We start from the raw sequence: 17,551 nt of genomic DNA on the forward strand, positions 1-17,551 counted from the left end.
CAAAGAAAGAAAATTAAAATGCTACTAATTTCTAAAAATTGAAATCATACAAAGTATATTCTTTGATCACACTGAAATTAATGTTTAAACCAACAACAGGAAACTTCCCAAATGGGGGCTTGGAGAAAAGGGTAGAGGGCTTAAGAAGTACAAATTGGCAGTTACAAAAGTCATGGGAATGTAAAGTTCAGGATAGGAAATATAGTCAGTAATACGGTCATAAGTATGTATGGTGTCAGGTGGGTACTAGGTTTATGGAGAGATCACTTCATAAGTTACTGAATTAATTATGGAAATAAGAGGGCTTCAGGTAGGCACCATTTAGCTAGATATCCCGTCTCGTTGTTTCTGAGGTTCCTAGCAAGAATTTGCCTGCCACGTACATTTCCCTCTTCCTCAATTACCTATAAATTACCCATTTTCTCTTCCGAAAGCTAATACCCAGTCCTCCCCTTTTCTCTTTTGTCTAAAGTGTCTTATATACCCAATGTTGCCTTGCTATCTTTGGAATTTTCATGCCTATGTGAATTCCCCATGCACATGTATTAAACCTTTTATTTTCTCCTGTTTAACACACACACACACACACGCAATTATATTTGTCAAATTTTTAAATAAATAAATAATCGGGTACAGGTAACAGTAGAAATACTGTTATCAGCACCCTCAATATCCAGGTTCATGTGTTGAGTCTTAATACTTCCAGGGTAAAGTAACATCTGAACTGGGAAGAAATTACCCAGCAGAATGTATGAAGGGACATTTCAAACAGAAGTAAGAACAGAATCTGAAAAGGAAGCATGGTGCATGAAAGTCATATAGAAACCCATAACTGGAGCATTAAAGATAAGTTGGGAAAAGACCAAAAAATACACACTTGTTTCAAAATAAAGATGCCAGGATGACCTTTGAAATGAATTTGTATGTGCACTCCCTATTCCTTAACACATTAATGCAAAACTGCATTCTGCAATGACCCTCATTGCTCTGCACTGCACAATACAACTGTATCTGGACACAGACTCTTCAACAAACTAGCAGCAATCAAATCAGTCTTTCAACTACAATAATGATCACATGATGGACATTTCAAAGTAGTCTAGATGCAGTACAATTATGTTGGCAATTTTAGAGACAACATTAGATTAAGTTGCTGGCAAGATAATCTATTTTTGTGTGACCATGGCACACAGCCTATATTTCCATTGAATCGGTTATTGTGATACTTTTATCAATACAACATTCCTGAGTCCAGCCTATAAGTCTTTTGTTTATTGAAATCAATTAGATACATCTATGAGATATTTCCTCCAATGTAAGAAAACGTAAACCTATTATCTGGCAAATATTTAAATAATGTTGGTCACCTTATGCTGAAATACTTTGCAAGCTAAACATGTTAAGTGCAATATGCTATTACAGAAATAAAAGCATGATTTCCAGTTATTACTTCATTACTTCATTCCCTAGTTATATATTGAGTAAAGAGTACTAGAGAATATTATGTATTAGAGTATTATGTATAAGAGCATTAGAGCATAGTATGTCACTATGAAAACATAAATCAGGTAAGATGACATTTTCAGGAAGAGCACAATATGAGGAAGTGATTGTTAGATAAAGACATTTTCAAAGGCTTACATTGGTTGACAATCACTAAATCTAGATCTTATCTATCAAAACATGGATAGCATAGACATATACAACAGAAATAAGTTATATTGCACATATGTGGATCCAACAAAATTTTAAAAATGAAAATTAGACAATCACTAACAGATTCATTGTCCAAGAAATTGAATAAGGAATATGTTTATTAGCATGTTCCTTTCATAATATCATACAGTCATTTAAACATCTGTTCTTCCTAGAATGAGTCATAGAAATCAATTTAAATATTGCTTTATTCTTTTTTTTAATTAGCGGTAAACAAAATATCAGCCAATAAAAATCAAAACAATTAGACTTACTGGGGGATCACTTTGTAAGTTATATAAACGTCTAACCTCTATACTGTACACCTGAAACTAATATAATATTGAATGTCAATTGTAACTGAAAAATTAAAAAATGTAAATCAAAACAGAGGTAAAGACTGATGCTTAAATATGCATAAGAATTATTTATGCTAGAGGAGTAAGATAAAATATGATTAACAGGGAGAGTAAATTCATCCTGTCTTTAGAAAGAAAGGTTACGTCAGAGGCATAAGTTAATTGTGATATCAAAAATAACTGTTATAAGAGAACCACTGTTTTAGTAAGATAGTATTTTCTTTTTAATGGATGAAGACAATATTCATTTTTATTCTACCAGCAAAGACACATAAAAAAGCATATCATAAATGGGATATTAGACAAAAGCTACATAACTCTTATTCTTAATATTATTTATTCATTTGCACAGGCCCCCTTTTCCCCCTTTAAACATTTACTGAACAGATCTGCTGTGCTCAGAATTGATTTTGCTGTCTCAGCCACATTAGGCGAGATGCTTTTTGGCTTTCATCTGAATGAACAATTTTCTAATTAGATACACTGGATTTGGAGTTGGGTCAATAAAAGCTTTACTGTGGCCTTTCTCTTTCCTCTTAGAGCTCACAAAAGAGACCTAAATTCCATTCATCTTTTCACTTGCCACAGTGGAATCTTTAGCAATGCAATTATGGCTTGAATGAAGAAACATAGTGAGAAATTGGCAGAGAAACAAATAGAATTCTCTGTTTCATACTTACACCCCTGAAGATCAGTTACTTCTGGGTATGCATGTAAATTTCCCTTCCTTTAACTATTTGTTTTTGGTATGCTTTGGGAGTATACATCCTTAGCAAAGGTTTAATGTAATCCTACTGAATTTCATGTGGCTAACTCTAAAGCCATTTGCAAGGAATTCAGTTGATTGGATTCTGGTATTTAAATTTAACATTTTGAATTGCTTGAATCAAGGTGTTCTTTTCACAACTTTGAATGGTGTCATCAAAAATAATCAAATATTACAAAGTCAGAATTTTTAATATTCATAAGCATTTATAAAAATTATTTTTGAGGCCTCTACCTTGTTTTATAGACTGTGATATAAAAACCATGACAAATTGTTTTATCTGCCACATTTAAACTGAAAGTAACCTAAGTCATAAACTATCAGCAGTGAATGAAAACGTTATGAAATAAATATGACTACACAAAGGATGGTAGTTCCTAAGGAAAAAGCATGGCTGTTGTGTTAATAAGTCTGATGGTGATTCCACAGCTTGAGTCCAACTGATTGTCCGCCCTCCTCCACTTGGCTCCAGAGGCCATGCCAGCTCATTTCTGGGATGGACAATGCTTTTTGGCTCATAGATTTATTGCATCTTATCAGATGCTTTCTCTGCATAATACATGAATAAAATACTCATTTAGTTTCTGTGCTCCAAGTCCCTTTTAAAATTTCTTTCTAGTGACATAAATAATTAAAAAAATATAGAAAATTCAACAATACAGAAGAAAGAACCAGCTAGAAGAATAGCAGGGAAATATATAAACAAATATGAGATTCAATTTCTCAAAGGGAGAAAGACAACAGTGGAATTTAATGATCAATAGAGAGAAGACATGCTCAGAAATAAATAGAAGTAACAAAAAACCTAAATTAATTCATTTATTCAACAAATGTTTATTGAAGAACTATTCTATCTCAGCTACTGTTCTAGGTTCTGGAATATAATAATGTAACAATTAATGAACAAGACAGTCTGATGTCTCTGACTACATGCCCCTTAACATGACAATGAGGAAAGATAGACAGTAAACAAAAATAAACTATTCAGTATGCCAGACACTGATAGGTTCCATGGAGGTGGGGAATATGGGGGAATGGGCTGGTAGAGATTGGTATTGAACTGCGGGCCTTGGTCTTCATTGAGGAAAACATCTGACTGATGTTTATGCCTAAATATTTATTAGAAGATGAACATTTACACCCTCCTATAAAAGCCATCATATGTATCAGCATAATTTACTAGCATTGGATTATATCCAAGAAAGAGGTCGAAAAATATGAAGATGGAAATATGAAATTCTTGGCTTACAGGAAAAATTTATTATTCCACTTCTGCCATACTCTAGGACTATAAGATTGCTAATATGAATCAAATCTCCCCAAAAATATCATAAATGATTGGTTGAAAAATATAGCCCAATGAGTATCAATTTCTTACTTAATAAACACTTGGAGGTTATATTGATGAAGGGCCAATGAAACAAACAACAAATATGAAAAAGGCAAATAGTTTCCGAAGAAAAGTGATGTTTAAGCTACGTGAATTCAGTCAGAAATAACTAAATGTGAATAGAAAGAAATCCCTGAAGATGACAAGATGTAAAAGGGAAATATTTTTACAGATTTATAATTGACTTAGAAGGATACTGAGGTGAGAGAAAAAATAGATTTGTCTTAAGAAATAAATAACTAAACAGTTAAAGATCATAAAGCTTACACAACTAACAAAGAGAATGCAACAGTCTGTCATTGTCAGCGGCACATAGCTATTCCAGGCAGTGAAATGTCAAGTGGGTGGAAATAAAGCCACTGGTTCATATTCAGTACCAGTTATTGAGCACCTCCCATGCGCAGGGCAATGTACTAAGTATTCATTTTCAAAGTTATTTGTTAAATATAATTCCTGTATTAATATAATCATCAGTCAGGTGGTTAGGACTATGATGTAAAGAAAGAATTATGATGTCAAGTGCTAAGCACACAATATATTTATGCACAGGATGCCTTGAAACCATGTCACAGGCTGGGAGTAGAGTGGCGGCTCTCAAACCAAACACTGCTTCAATTCAAAGCCCATGCATTCTCTGACATGAGCAGCTGAGAGCACACATGCAGGGGGAGTCAAAGGACATCCTGTGAAGAGAAAATGGCTTCATAAATGGTACAGAGATTTTTAAATGCCAAGGAATAAGAAATATCCACACAGTCAGCATCAATTTTCTGAGAACCTACTGTGTGCCAGGAACTCTGCCTACACAGTGAGATTTACAAAGACGAATGAAAGAGTGTTCTAGCCCTCAGGAAGCTCATCAGTCTGAGAGGGCGGGAAGAGGGGAGTAAATCTATTACTATCATGACATCTTGCCATAAGCATGCCCGTAGAGAAGTGCACTGAATATAGGGATGGCCAAGAGGGTGAAATGATCATTTCTGTGTGCATAGTATAGATAGGCCCCAGGGTGTCCCTGATTTAGGTTTGGAGAGATGACTTGGAATTCAAACATATAAAAGAAAGGGGATATTTGAGTGAGCAACATTTTGCAAAAGCACAGACAAATGAATCCCCCAGAAGCATTAGAGAAAGAATAGGTGGTTTTACATGGTTGGAACAGAGGGTCCATGTGGTACAACTGAACAGATGGACTTGTTAAATATTAAACATTCCAAGTTGCCTAGAACATGAATTTTAAGTAAAGGAAGTTAGAAGATACCACTGGAAAACTGATTGGTATCAAATTTTGAAAGACCTTAAACACTAAAATAAAGATTTTAAACACTAATTGGAAAGCAAGGAGAATTCATTGAAGGATTTTGAGCCAGAAAGTTTAGAGAGTGTTGCTTTAAGAAAATGTAGTTGATGAAAGTGTCCAGGACTGTTTGAAGGAGGAAAAATGGTTGTAACTGTAAGGATAGAATCAAAGGAAATTTAGAGTGATAAAGAATCAAAATTAAAATGTCAGAGAAAGGTGTCCAAGATTTTGATCTATGTTTAAACTGTAGAGGAAAAAAATAACTGTTATCAACTTGGATTATGAGAACTACTATTAGAGGAGCAAAACATTACAAATACTCAGAACAAAATTCTGTTTACACACTATTTGGTAAATATTTACAAAATAAAAAGTGAAATAATTTCACTTTTTCTTCTCTTTATAATTTTTATTTTATATGTCTTATACAATTATTTTCTGCTTCTACAGTTTCTCTAAAGAAGGCTTTGGAAGTTCAAGTCTCCATGCAGCTCTTACATATGCAATTCATACATTTGATCATAAAAATCATGGAAACAGGCGCCTAGCAGCTGGCACTGGTACCTTCACAGCTGTCCTTTCTCTTCTCAGCACCTCAGGATGTGGTATTGGGCAACATACCAGTCTAGGAAATAGCCTTTACTTCCCGTGATATTAGCTCTCCTGATTCTAAGAGAAGAACAGATGTTCACCCCTCCCCCTGCTCAAAAAAGTGTGAACGTGGGAGTATGTTCCTCATATGCTTCCATTTGCACCGACCTCCACCGCAGACAAATTTTGCCTGCCGCAGACAGAATCCCTGGCTCCAGGCCTTTCGGGGAATAAGCTGATGAGTCAGGAACTGCAACCTTGAGCGGGGATGCTTCCCTCACTGAAGGACACACTCCAGCAAACACTGTAGTTTCTCCTCCCACTGCCTTCCTCTTTGCCTTGCCCTTTAGTTCAGGACAGCCGGTTTGCTCTTGCTCAATAGAAAATTCAGTCTTCCTTCAAATCAGCACAAAACAGACTTTAATATGGGTGTTAATGGTGAAAGACATAATTCCATTTCTATTATTTCTACTTGCCTTCCTCTTCTGCCCAAGGGTAGGTTATGATCCAATTTATCATTTATCCTAATGACATTTTGATAGTAAAAGAGTTTTTTTAATAGCAGTTTTATTTATAATTGCCAAAATTTGGAAGCAACCAAGATGGCCTTCAATATGAATGGATAACAGATTATGGTACCTCCAGACAATGGCATATTTAGTGCCAAAAAGAAATGGGCTGTCAAGCTGTGAAAAAATATGGAGGAACCTTAAATGCATATTGCTGTGAAAAAAGTCATTCTGAAAAAGCTACTGTATGATTCCAACTGTACGGCATTCTGCAAAGGCAAAGGTCTGAATGCAGTAAAAGCATCAGTGGGTCAAGGGTTGGGAGCCGGGAGTCAAATAAGAGTACAGAATTTTTAGGGCAGTGAAACTATTTTTTATGACTCTATAATTCTGGATACGTCTCATTATACATTTGTCAAAACCCATAGAATGTAAAACACAAAGAATGAACCCTAATGTCAACTATGGGCTTTCGGTGAAAATGATGGGTCAATGTAAGTTCAGCAAATTTACCATTCTGGTGCAGGGTGTTGATAGTAGGGGAAATGGGGGACAGAGTTTGGGGACTCTTACTTCCTGTTCAATTTTTCTGAAAGCCTAAAACTGCTAAACGAATCTATTAATTTAAACAAAACCAAATTCTGCTCTACATAGCTAAATACTGGAAGCAGCAGTGGCAGTCACTTTTTGGCAAACCTCAAGTACAGAATCCAGATATTCAGGCCTGTGCTCAAGGCACCAGGCCGTGCCGAGGATGTCCAGGACAGAGCACAGCGATCATTGGATTACAAGTTCATTTAGCTGCGAACTCTCTACCAGGCATTGAGAGTGCTCAAACCGGGCTGCCTTTTCTTCCTCATTTTAATTAATCTTTCTATCTTCTGTTTATTCCTCTTAACACAGCATATTATAAGTGCAGGCCAGTAACAGTTAGAAAGAGACTGTCTTCTTGGGAGTGTCAGGCACCCAGGCCTGGCCTGCGTGGAACTGCAGGCGAACCCAACCCCTTTTGTCTGCCAAGAGAGGTCTGCCACGGACCACACACCCTCTGACAGCAGATGTTTGCAGCAGGAAGTTCTCAGCAGGAATAGGATTGGAACATGAATTCACAGCCTTGGATTGCACGGCTCTTGAAGCAATTCTTGACTACGTTGCCAGCATGGCCTCCTGAGCTGAACTTGTCATTTCAACTGTATTGGTCCCTTCCTCTCTCTTATTCATCTGACAACTTTTCTCACTGCTTGCTCTCTTGGCCACCACCTGGCATTGCTTCGAACACAACTTCACTGCAGCCTCCGTGGTGTTTCAGCAATACCCTTTACCCTGTCTCCACACTCCTCTCTCACTTGTTTTTCTTCAGAGTGAGTATGTTCCCTGAGCCTCAGATAAACCTCTTGTTTTCTTGCCATCAGTACTCAAACTCAGTTGTTTATACAGTTCCACAAAGTGTTGCAACCCACTTTATTAATTGAAGGCAAAATGGCCCACAAGGGAAGGATTGGTTTGGGGCAAGCACTGAATTGTTCATTCGTTTGAGGGAGATAAACTTTATGGTTTGTCCTGGGCGTCTTCAATTTGGCTTCTGAGGGCGAAGAAACACTTGGTTCCATTTGATGTTCTTCATTACCTTTCTCATTAACAGGAACCGACGTGAGAACACACTTCCTTCATCTACTTCATGCTCAAAGAAATCTGAGATTTCCTTAAATTTGAGGTTGAGCAATTGACCCTTTACTTTTCTCAGCTATCAGAACTTGAGCTTGCCATTTCCAGGAACACTCAGAGGAAGGCAAAGCCAGCAGTGCTGAGGATGCCTGCACTTTATTCCTTTTAACCTCAGTGGAAGAGATTTTTATTAATAATTATCTTGGGCCCTCAAGTGCAGAAGATGACTTAGGACATAGGATTATTCCACTGAATGAGATTTTCTAACACTCACTTCTCTCTGCTCTCTAAAGAGTAGTTATAGGATGTGAGATCTGGAAAAATGCTATGAAAATTTTGGGGGGTAAAATTTGGTAGGATTCGAGGACATTGCTGGATTTAGTAGTCTATGTTCTCCAATAAAGATGGTGTGATCTCTTTCTCTTCTATTTCTTATTATTACTTGAAATAATTTTCACATGTGTTATCTACTCTACTATTCTCTCCGTTGTCACCCATGAACTTGGAGACCTCATTTTAGCTTTTATTAACACACTCTGTGTCTACAAATCTTGATTCCATTTTGTTGTATCATTGTAAGCAGTATGTATCATTTAGAAAGTTATTTCAAGAGTTCTGCTTACTTGTAGCACTCTAGGCTCTGTCTGCTTGTGAACTCTCTCTCTCACACACACACAGGCAGCACATGCGAGTGCGCACACACACACTGGCAGAAGCTACTAATCACCATAAAATATGCTCTAGGTTTTCTGTCCATTCAGGGTAAGGGAAAACCTAAGAATATAGTTTATTCATTGCTATGCCCAACTTGGCAGGCAATTACTAGTCATTCTTTGTGTACCTTGGAGGCAATGAACTCACATTGGAAAATATTTACTAAACTGGAACTTAAAACTTATTCAATAAAAAATAAAAAATGAGTGCACTGTATACAAAACATTATACTGAAACTGTATGTTGTATCAAAGAAACAAAGGCACAACCTCTGAAAAACCAAAAACACAAAACCAACAAAAAACAACTTACAGCTTAACTTTTGAATAAAAAAAATACAAACTCTAGCTGGTTTTGCTCAGTGGTTAGAGTGACAGCCTGCAGACTGAAGGGTCCCAGGTTCGATTCCAGCCAAGGGCATGTACTTTGGTTGCAGGCTCGATCTTCAGTCTAGTCAGGGTGCACGCGTGAGGCAACCAATCAATGTGTCTCTCTCCCATTGATGTTTCTCTCTCTCTCTCCCTTCCACTGTCTCTGAAAAGCAATAGAAAAAATATCTTAGGCTAAGGGTTAAAAAAAATACAAGCCTAAAAATTACTTATGAATAGGAAATATATAAAATTCAAATTATGATTTTTGGTGGTCTTAGCTGTATAAGAAATGTCTTAAATTTTCTGTTAGTTGTTTTTTCTGCTATTAAGAAATGGAAAAAAAAAAAAAAGGAGAACAAGATTCTTGGAGGTTTACAAACAAGAAGTATTTTGATTAGAAAACAGGTAACACTTTTGAGTTGGTCAGAAATCTGTGGCCTCAAATATTTTAAGGTAATAGACATTTATATCACTTAACAAGGTGAAGCTGCTGGGCCAACAGGAAGTAAGATACTCATCCTGAAGAACAGGCCTTAGAGGTGAAAATTCAATAGGCAACGAAGTATTTGCTGTAATGAAACCGCCTGAGGAAGAACCATGGATGCCCAGGTCCCTCTTTTTGGCAACAACATGATGGCATGAGACCACGGCGCACATCCTGCTTTCTCCCATGACACACGGAGACTCATTTTTAGATCTAGGCTGATCCCCTTTAGGTTGGGAGGGCAAATACAGTGGGACCCTCGCTGAAATGAAACTGTGGTCCAAGACACATCATTAATGTTACTCCATTACCAGCCGTGTCTACTCTGTGAGATTATCTTGCCCAGAGAACAGAAGAGAGACACTGGGGAGATAAGACTGGAGTCACTGCTTCTGACTGGTTCTTTCTTACTATTAGGTGCTTCATTTAATTGACTTGTGTGAATGACTTAGCAGGGGTAAGAAACTTTTTTTCAGCCAAGGGCCATTTGGATATTTATAACATCATTCGTGGGCCATACAAAATTATCAACTTAAAAATTAGCTATGAGAAAAGCTCCTAGATTTATTGAATTTCAATCCCAAGCTGGGGAATCAAAGCAGTGCTCCCAAATAATGAGAAACAAACGAAAGAACTAGGAGTCTTCACTCTAGAGGACACACTAGCAATACGCACTCACATACACACTGGAACCAGGTTTCCTTTATTGATCAATAGCAGGTCAATAAAATCAAAAGCTGGTTCTTTAAAGAGTCTAATGTAGGAAAGAATTTTTTGCAGGAAGCTTAGAGAGGTAACATAACTATAGATATGAAAAAGATTCCTTCCCCTAAAGAAACGTAATCTTAATTGGAACTTAGAATAAACATTCAATAGAATGACTATGTTCAACAAACAGTTAAAGATAAGACAAAAAGCAATTTTAAATAACTATAATAAGTAGCCACAAGAAATCTGATAGGATTTTGGAAAGGTTGTCATTAAGAAAAAAATTTAAAAATTAGAATAACAAAAATTACTGCTAACATTTAAAAATCATAGATTCAACAGCAGAATGCATTAAACTAAAAACTGAACTAGTGAACTAATGATAATGCCAGTGGGTTCCCTCAGCGGGCAGTCAAAAAGATACAGGGTCAAATAACGTGAGAGAAATGGAGGATAGGCTCCATTTGAACGTTGATATGATAACAGTTCCTGAAGATGAGAACAGAGGGAATGAAAGAAAGAAAATAAAATAATATGTCAAATAAAGCACTAGAAAGCTGAAGAAGACAGGTCATTTTAACTAGGCTCATTCTCGTTGCCAGAATATGAGTTGATGGAAAATAAAAACAAAGAAGATTCAAAATAAATGTATCCTCTTAAACATGTGAAACACACTTTAACATAACTGGGATTACAGAGAACATCAATTTTAAAAGGAGAGATTATTTACAAAAGCACAACATACAAAACCCTGCAGAACAGGAGCAAAGTGGCACTCAGTTAGTTTTTATAATCCTAAACACACACATTAGAAAACAAAAAGGGTTCTAAAAACTAGACATTCACTGCAAAGATCAAGAAAGAAATAACAATAAGACTCAATTTACAAAGGAAGGGGTTAATTAGGATAAAAATAGAAGTAAATAAAATAAAAATACAACAATGAGAAGACCAATAATAGGTTCATAAAAGCAACCAATAGCTGGTTGTTTGAAGAGTCTAGTGCAACAAAGCAAAAAAGTTAGAGAACAGGAACAGCTTTAAGAATGGAAAAGTAACATAACTCCATGACACTTTTCATCTACAAATTTAAAAAAATATATGAGTTGTGAGGAAAATAGGCGATAACCAGACTGGCCTGATAAGAGTGGAAAATCATAGACATTTAAAAGATTCTATCGCTTTAAAATGCATCAAACAGCCTTATTTGCAAGTTTTTCAAAACCATCAAAGTATAGTCAAATTCCAAAATATAGAACATTTTTTAGAAAGTGGAAAAATAAGGCGAAATCTTTGAGTCAAAATGCAAATGGTTAGCATTACAAAAAATTCTAGTCTAATCTCTTGGATGAAAAGAGACAAAAATATAAATAAAACTTAAAGTACAGTTCAGCCGTAGACAGAATACTACTTGTCGCTGAGGATATTTCCCCCCCCAGGAATGCAAAACTTGCTCACCTCCAGAGCATCTCGGAATATTATGAAGTAGTTCAAAAGATTTAAAGAGAAAGATGGGCTTTACTCAGGTGACGCACCTCCCGGGCCTGAAGACCATGCACCTCCCCGAGTGGCAGCAGGCCTGGCCCATTACAGGACGAGGGGAGGGCCGTGTGAGCGCCCTCTGGTTGGGTCCAGGTTTGTTCCCTTCATCTCTGCTGAACTTGTGTTTTGGACAGTTGAAGATTGTTCTAGTTTTTTGTGCCTGTTGCTTGTGATTACTGGTGAAATACAGCCCCAAGAACTGTCACAATTCTTTTGAGAGCTGTTTACCCAGATCTTATAATTTGTCAAGGCTGAAGAGGGGGAGGGAAAGTGGGAGAGAAGGAGGGAAGGAGCACAAGAGGGAGAGCCCTGGCCGGTTTGGCTCAGTGGTTGGAACATTGGCCCTCGGACTGAAGGGGCCGAGGTTCGACTCTGGCCAAGGGCGCCTACCTCAGCTGCAGGCTCAGCCCTGGTTGGGGTGTGTGCGGGAAGCAACCAACCAATGTATCTCTCTCACATGGAGGTTTCTCTCTCTCTCTCTCCCTGTCTCTGAAAAAGCAATGGAAAAAATATCTTCAAATGAAGATTTAAAAAAAAATCCTTAAAAAAGAGGGAGGGTGAAAGGGAGGATGAAGCAAAATAAATAAAATGGGATGGGGGAGAACAGGGACAATTGAAAAGAAATGAGGGGGGAAAAGCAAAGGAATCAAGAGTTCAAGTAAGGGATATTTAGGTATTTTTTAAACACCCTTGTAAAGGCTAAAATGACATGAATAGATATTAAGATACAATCCATGAGATCATCTGGAGAAATACTAAAAAAGCATTACAAACATAAAGTTTAAAACCAATTCCTTAGCTTGTTAAAATGTATCTACCAGAACACTATAGCATTTATGCACATCACACTTCATAGATAAACACTTCTCAAATGCAATCCCATTAAAGTTACTAATACGATTAGGTCGACCACTGTTGTGGGCATCTTTTGTCCGTCTGCTTAGCACTATTCATTTCCTCCACGAAAAATAATCCCGGTCCCTTGGGAACTGCTCCCCATGGCAACACAGCTGTACGGTGGGGATGAAGGGGGTCATCACTCCCAGAGCGTTGTTTAAGGCTGAACGCATGAGCCAGCCAAGCCAATCATTCTTTTTCAGGTTTTGTTTTCATTTTTATTTTTCTAACTGAAGCCAAAGAAGGGGATTCAGTTCCGACTAATGGCAGACAATTCAAGATATGAAACATGAAGCTTTCTGCATCTATGGGCCTGTCGATGAGGGGCGATCAATAACTGTAGAAAATGAGACTAATTAAAGAGAAATTTCAAAATGAGTTAGTGAGAGAATGGGTCCTGGCTGCATTTCAGTTACTGGTTTAGGGTATCCTTCAGGCCAACCTGCAATGACTTTAGGTTCAGCCTCAAGCTGTAAGCTTTTTCAAGTTAAAGGTATTATTTGCAATAACAATACAAATAATACAATAACAAAATGTTATTTGCAACCAAAAAGATCCTGACTGAAATATCACCACCACTGCTCAGTATCGATCTCAAGGAGTAAGAGGAAGACAATGAGTAGAAAAAAACATTGAATATAATAATGTAGTTATGTGTAGATGGCATTTCTATCTCTTTAGAACATAAAAAAGATCCAATTCAGAAATATTTTGAAAATATGAGATGATAATCTTGCTCAAGGTAAAATTATAAAAATCTAAACAACTTTTCCATAAATTAGCAACAAGAAATTAGACAACATAGTAGAAAATGACCCAAATGCAGCACAAACCCTATGCTCTTGGATGGGAAGACACATATTGAGATATTTATTCCATTTAAATAAATCTTGCAAATGAAACATCTTAAGCTGTTAATACTTTTTGACTTTGGGCAGAGAAGTTGGAGAGAGAGGGAAGAGAAAGGGAGAGGCAAGATCTTTTTCCTTTATCTTGTATTTTTTTGTATTTTTAAAATTATTTATAATAATTTGTTCATGCAGAACTTTTGTAATTGAAGAAAGCAACGGCACAAAAATATTTTTTAGCTTTCATGTTACAAATAACGGAATTATGTTGCAACTTGAGTAGTCAGAGAAGTGTGTGGATGGTCTGGCATGAATCCTTGCATATGAATCTGTTTATAGAATTTGCTAGGTGCTTCTCTCCTTCCTCAAACTGGATATCAATCAGATGGTAAATCCTCTAGGAGCAAGAAAATTTTTCATCTTTGTACCCTAACTCTTTCCACAATGTTGATATTTGATGATGTTTAATAAGTGCCACAACGCTTTTAAGTGCATGTGTGGTAAAGTAGAACATAGCTATTCTGGAGATGGTGTGCTCACGTCATAAGGCCACCTGCTTTCATACTACAAAGAATCTCGGAGAGGTAAATGGAAAACACTTTTCTAAGTGAAAACTTAAAGCCTTTTGAGTTTATTATCACTTCTCAGGTGACCATCTGCTGTCATATAGAGAAATATAGGGATTGGGAGAAAGTTAGTGATTTTGGCACCTGATGCAATTGATTTGAGAGGTAAGGCTGTAGACTAAATATGGAAGGATACATTCAATGTACCAGCAGTAAGAAAAACACAACCCACTTGACAGGTTCTAAAAATATATATGTATTTTTAAAATCTAGTAGATGAAGTGACTATTAAAGAAAAAAGTACTTCCCTCATTAAGCAGAATCTCCCCTAACATTCCCAGACCAAGGAGTATCCCTGATAACAGGACATGCCACGCCAGGCCAGGTCTAGGGGCACTGGCGTCACGGCAGTGAGTGCAATGCAAGGTCAGATGTACAAACGAGAAAAATACTTCATCGGGGTCTTACTGTCGAATTAAAAATGGTATTAACTTTTTATCAATGATATTAGTTTTTAGAACTAAACATATTTATAACTGTTGAAAGTGTTAATCCACTCTTTTTTTTTTTTAGTATTTAGTATTTATCTAAATCTGGGGCTCAACGATGAAAATTTGCAATGATTTTTTCTGACAAAAACATCTGTGAATCACAGTAAATGCTTTACACTTAAACTGAAGATGATTTATAAAGATTATAAAGATTATTTTTTTCTTCTAGCTACATTCATTCATGTTTTTAAAAAGGACAATAGTGGAAAAAGGAAAATATAAACCAAAATTTGAGATTTTCTGGAAGCAGAGAGCATGCTCTCTTTGAAATAAATGAGCTGTTGATATTGTCAATCAATACTGTAAATGACATCTTCCCTTTTCTTTCCCTTTCCGACAGACAGGTTCTGCCTTGAAAACACTGGGTTGGGTCTTAGTGATTCTGATGCCGGTGATTCATGTCCAACCACAGCTGCCCCACATTCAGAACTGAGTCCACCCAAAAAGCCTGAGTCTGTGGAAAACAGAAAGAAAGAGACCCTTTGTGGAAACTATTATTTAGACAATTAAAGAGAACATTTTCATAAATATTGATGTATATTCAGCTTTTAGTGAACTGTTTCCCGATTTATTTTATTTTTTCAATCCTAATCCAAGGATATGTTTACTGATCTTAGAGAGAAAGGGGGGGAGAGCGACAGAGATAGAGAAACACTGATGAGAGAGAAGCATCGATGGATTGCCCCCCTAAAAACCCGATCGGGGATCAAACCCACAACCTAGGTAGGTACCCTGACCTGGAATCGAACCCACAACCTTTTGGTCTACCGGACGAGTCTCCAACCAACTGAGCCACCCGGCCAGGGTGAGTGAGCTGGTTCCCTTTTTATAATCACAATAGTAAAGCAGTAATACTAATGAATGCGAACGTCTCCTAAGCCCTTGGCCCCACCCACTGTTTTCAATATTCTACTTGTGACATTTGGTTCTCGCCACCACCATCTAGAGTAGTTGCTACATTATCTCCATTTTATGGATGACAAAGGTGACCGATCAGTGTAGACCAGCCCCATGGGTCAGGAACTGGCCGAACGGAGGTAAAAACCAAAGCATGAAAAACACGCAAGAGCCTCTGGGCCCCTTTCTTCTTCCTTTTCTTGACCACCTCGCAGCCGCACCATTCATTCCTTTGTTCATTCATTCTCAACCCTCATTCTTTCTGTCATTGTCACCCCTGCTGCTACTTTAAGAGAACCTCAGGCAGAGAGCATGTAGGAGTCCTGGACTTACAATACTATGTCATGGAATGTTACATTGCTTTTTAATAATTAAAAGCTTCCAAAAGCAGCCCACCAGGTGTGGCTCAGTGGTTGAGCATCAACCTAGGATCCAGGTAATCAAGGTTCAATTCCTGGTCAGGGCACATGCCCGGGTTGTGGGCTCCATCCCCAATAGGGGGCGTGTGGGAGGCAGACGATAGATGACAACTGATGTTTCTATCTCCCTTCCTCTCTCTGAAATCAATATATGTGTGTATATATATATATATATATATATATATATATATATATATATATATATATATATATATATGTTTTTTGTTTTTTTTAAAAAAAAGAGCTTTCAATAGCAAATTTCCACACTACCTGAAGGATTGAGTGTCTCCCTCGTCATTTTCCTCCTGCCACAGCCTGGAGAGACTCACAATCTGTACACGACTTTTCTAAAACCTACTGGCCTCCACTGGAATGACTTGCCTTTCACTTCCCGTCTGCAGCCACTATCATCTTCAGCCTCTCCTGCTATTCCACCTCAGCAAACAGAGACTCCAATATAATTCATCTTCCAACAGCAATAATTTTCTGTTGCAATTTTTTCTTTTAGTTTGCCAAATAAATCTGACATGACCCATTTCCCTCTCTTTGATGATTCAGGGCTCTCCAGCTCTTCACCCTGCTCTTCTTCCAAAGTGTCCCCCTGGAACAACTCAGCTGCTAGGACACCAAAATAGGGGGGAAAGTGTACATATACAACTATGTAGACCAGTAGATGACCCCAACAAGGCTTCTTGTTATGCATTTTCATCCCTGCTTTCAAAACGACTTAGCCATCCAATTGCATATTCTGAATAAGCTCCCTCTCACAGTCCCTTTAGTGGTCATTCCAAACTCTTGCCCCTGTTCTCGGGCCCTCTCTCCCTACAGGCTCTCACCTCACACCAGATGGCTCCACTCTTATCGTCATCATGAACGCCCTCCTGCTCTCCTGATTCCCCATCGAAGCCACACCTCTCCTTATCTCCTTTATCCTGTCTCAGATGAAGCAGGGTCCAGGCTATTCAGGTAACTGGGGCTGACATCCTGTACCCTCCAGAACTGTGGTTCATAGGTTAGGTCATCATTCCTGTGCACTTAATCTCACTTTCTAATGGCTCTTCTACATCGGCATGTAATTATTCTCTAGTCACACCTATTAAAAAGGCAACACACACCTCTTCCACGTTCCATGAATTTACATGGCTTTCTAGCTATTGCTTCAGAGCTTTCTTTCCTTTAAAAACCAAGCATCTAAAAAAATTGTTGCTCATTGTCTCTACCTCAACCCCCTAAATCCAGTGTGAGCCTCCTCTTAACAATGACCTTCAAGTAACTGCAT

General features: G+C 37.5%; 1 pseudogene; it reads right to left on the minus strand.

The window, feature by feature from the left end:
* Positions 1-7,504: 7,504 nt before the first annotated feature.
* LOC148093677 (developmental pluripotency-associated protein 2 pseudogene) lies at positions 7,505-17,173 on the minus strand (annotated as a pseudogene).
* Positions 17,174-17,551: the final 378 nt, after the last annotated feature.

Source organism: Miniopterus natalensis, chromosome 2 (genome assembly GCF_054644295.1).
Source record: "Miniopterus natalensis isolate mMinNat1 chromosome 2, mMinNat1.hap1, whole genome shotgun sequence".
Lineage (NCBI taxonomy): Eukaryota > Metazoa > Chordata > Mammalia > Chiroptera > Miniopteridae > Miniopterus > Miniopterus natalensis.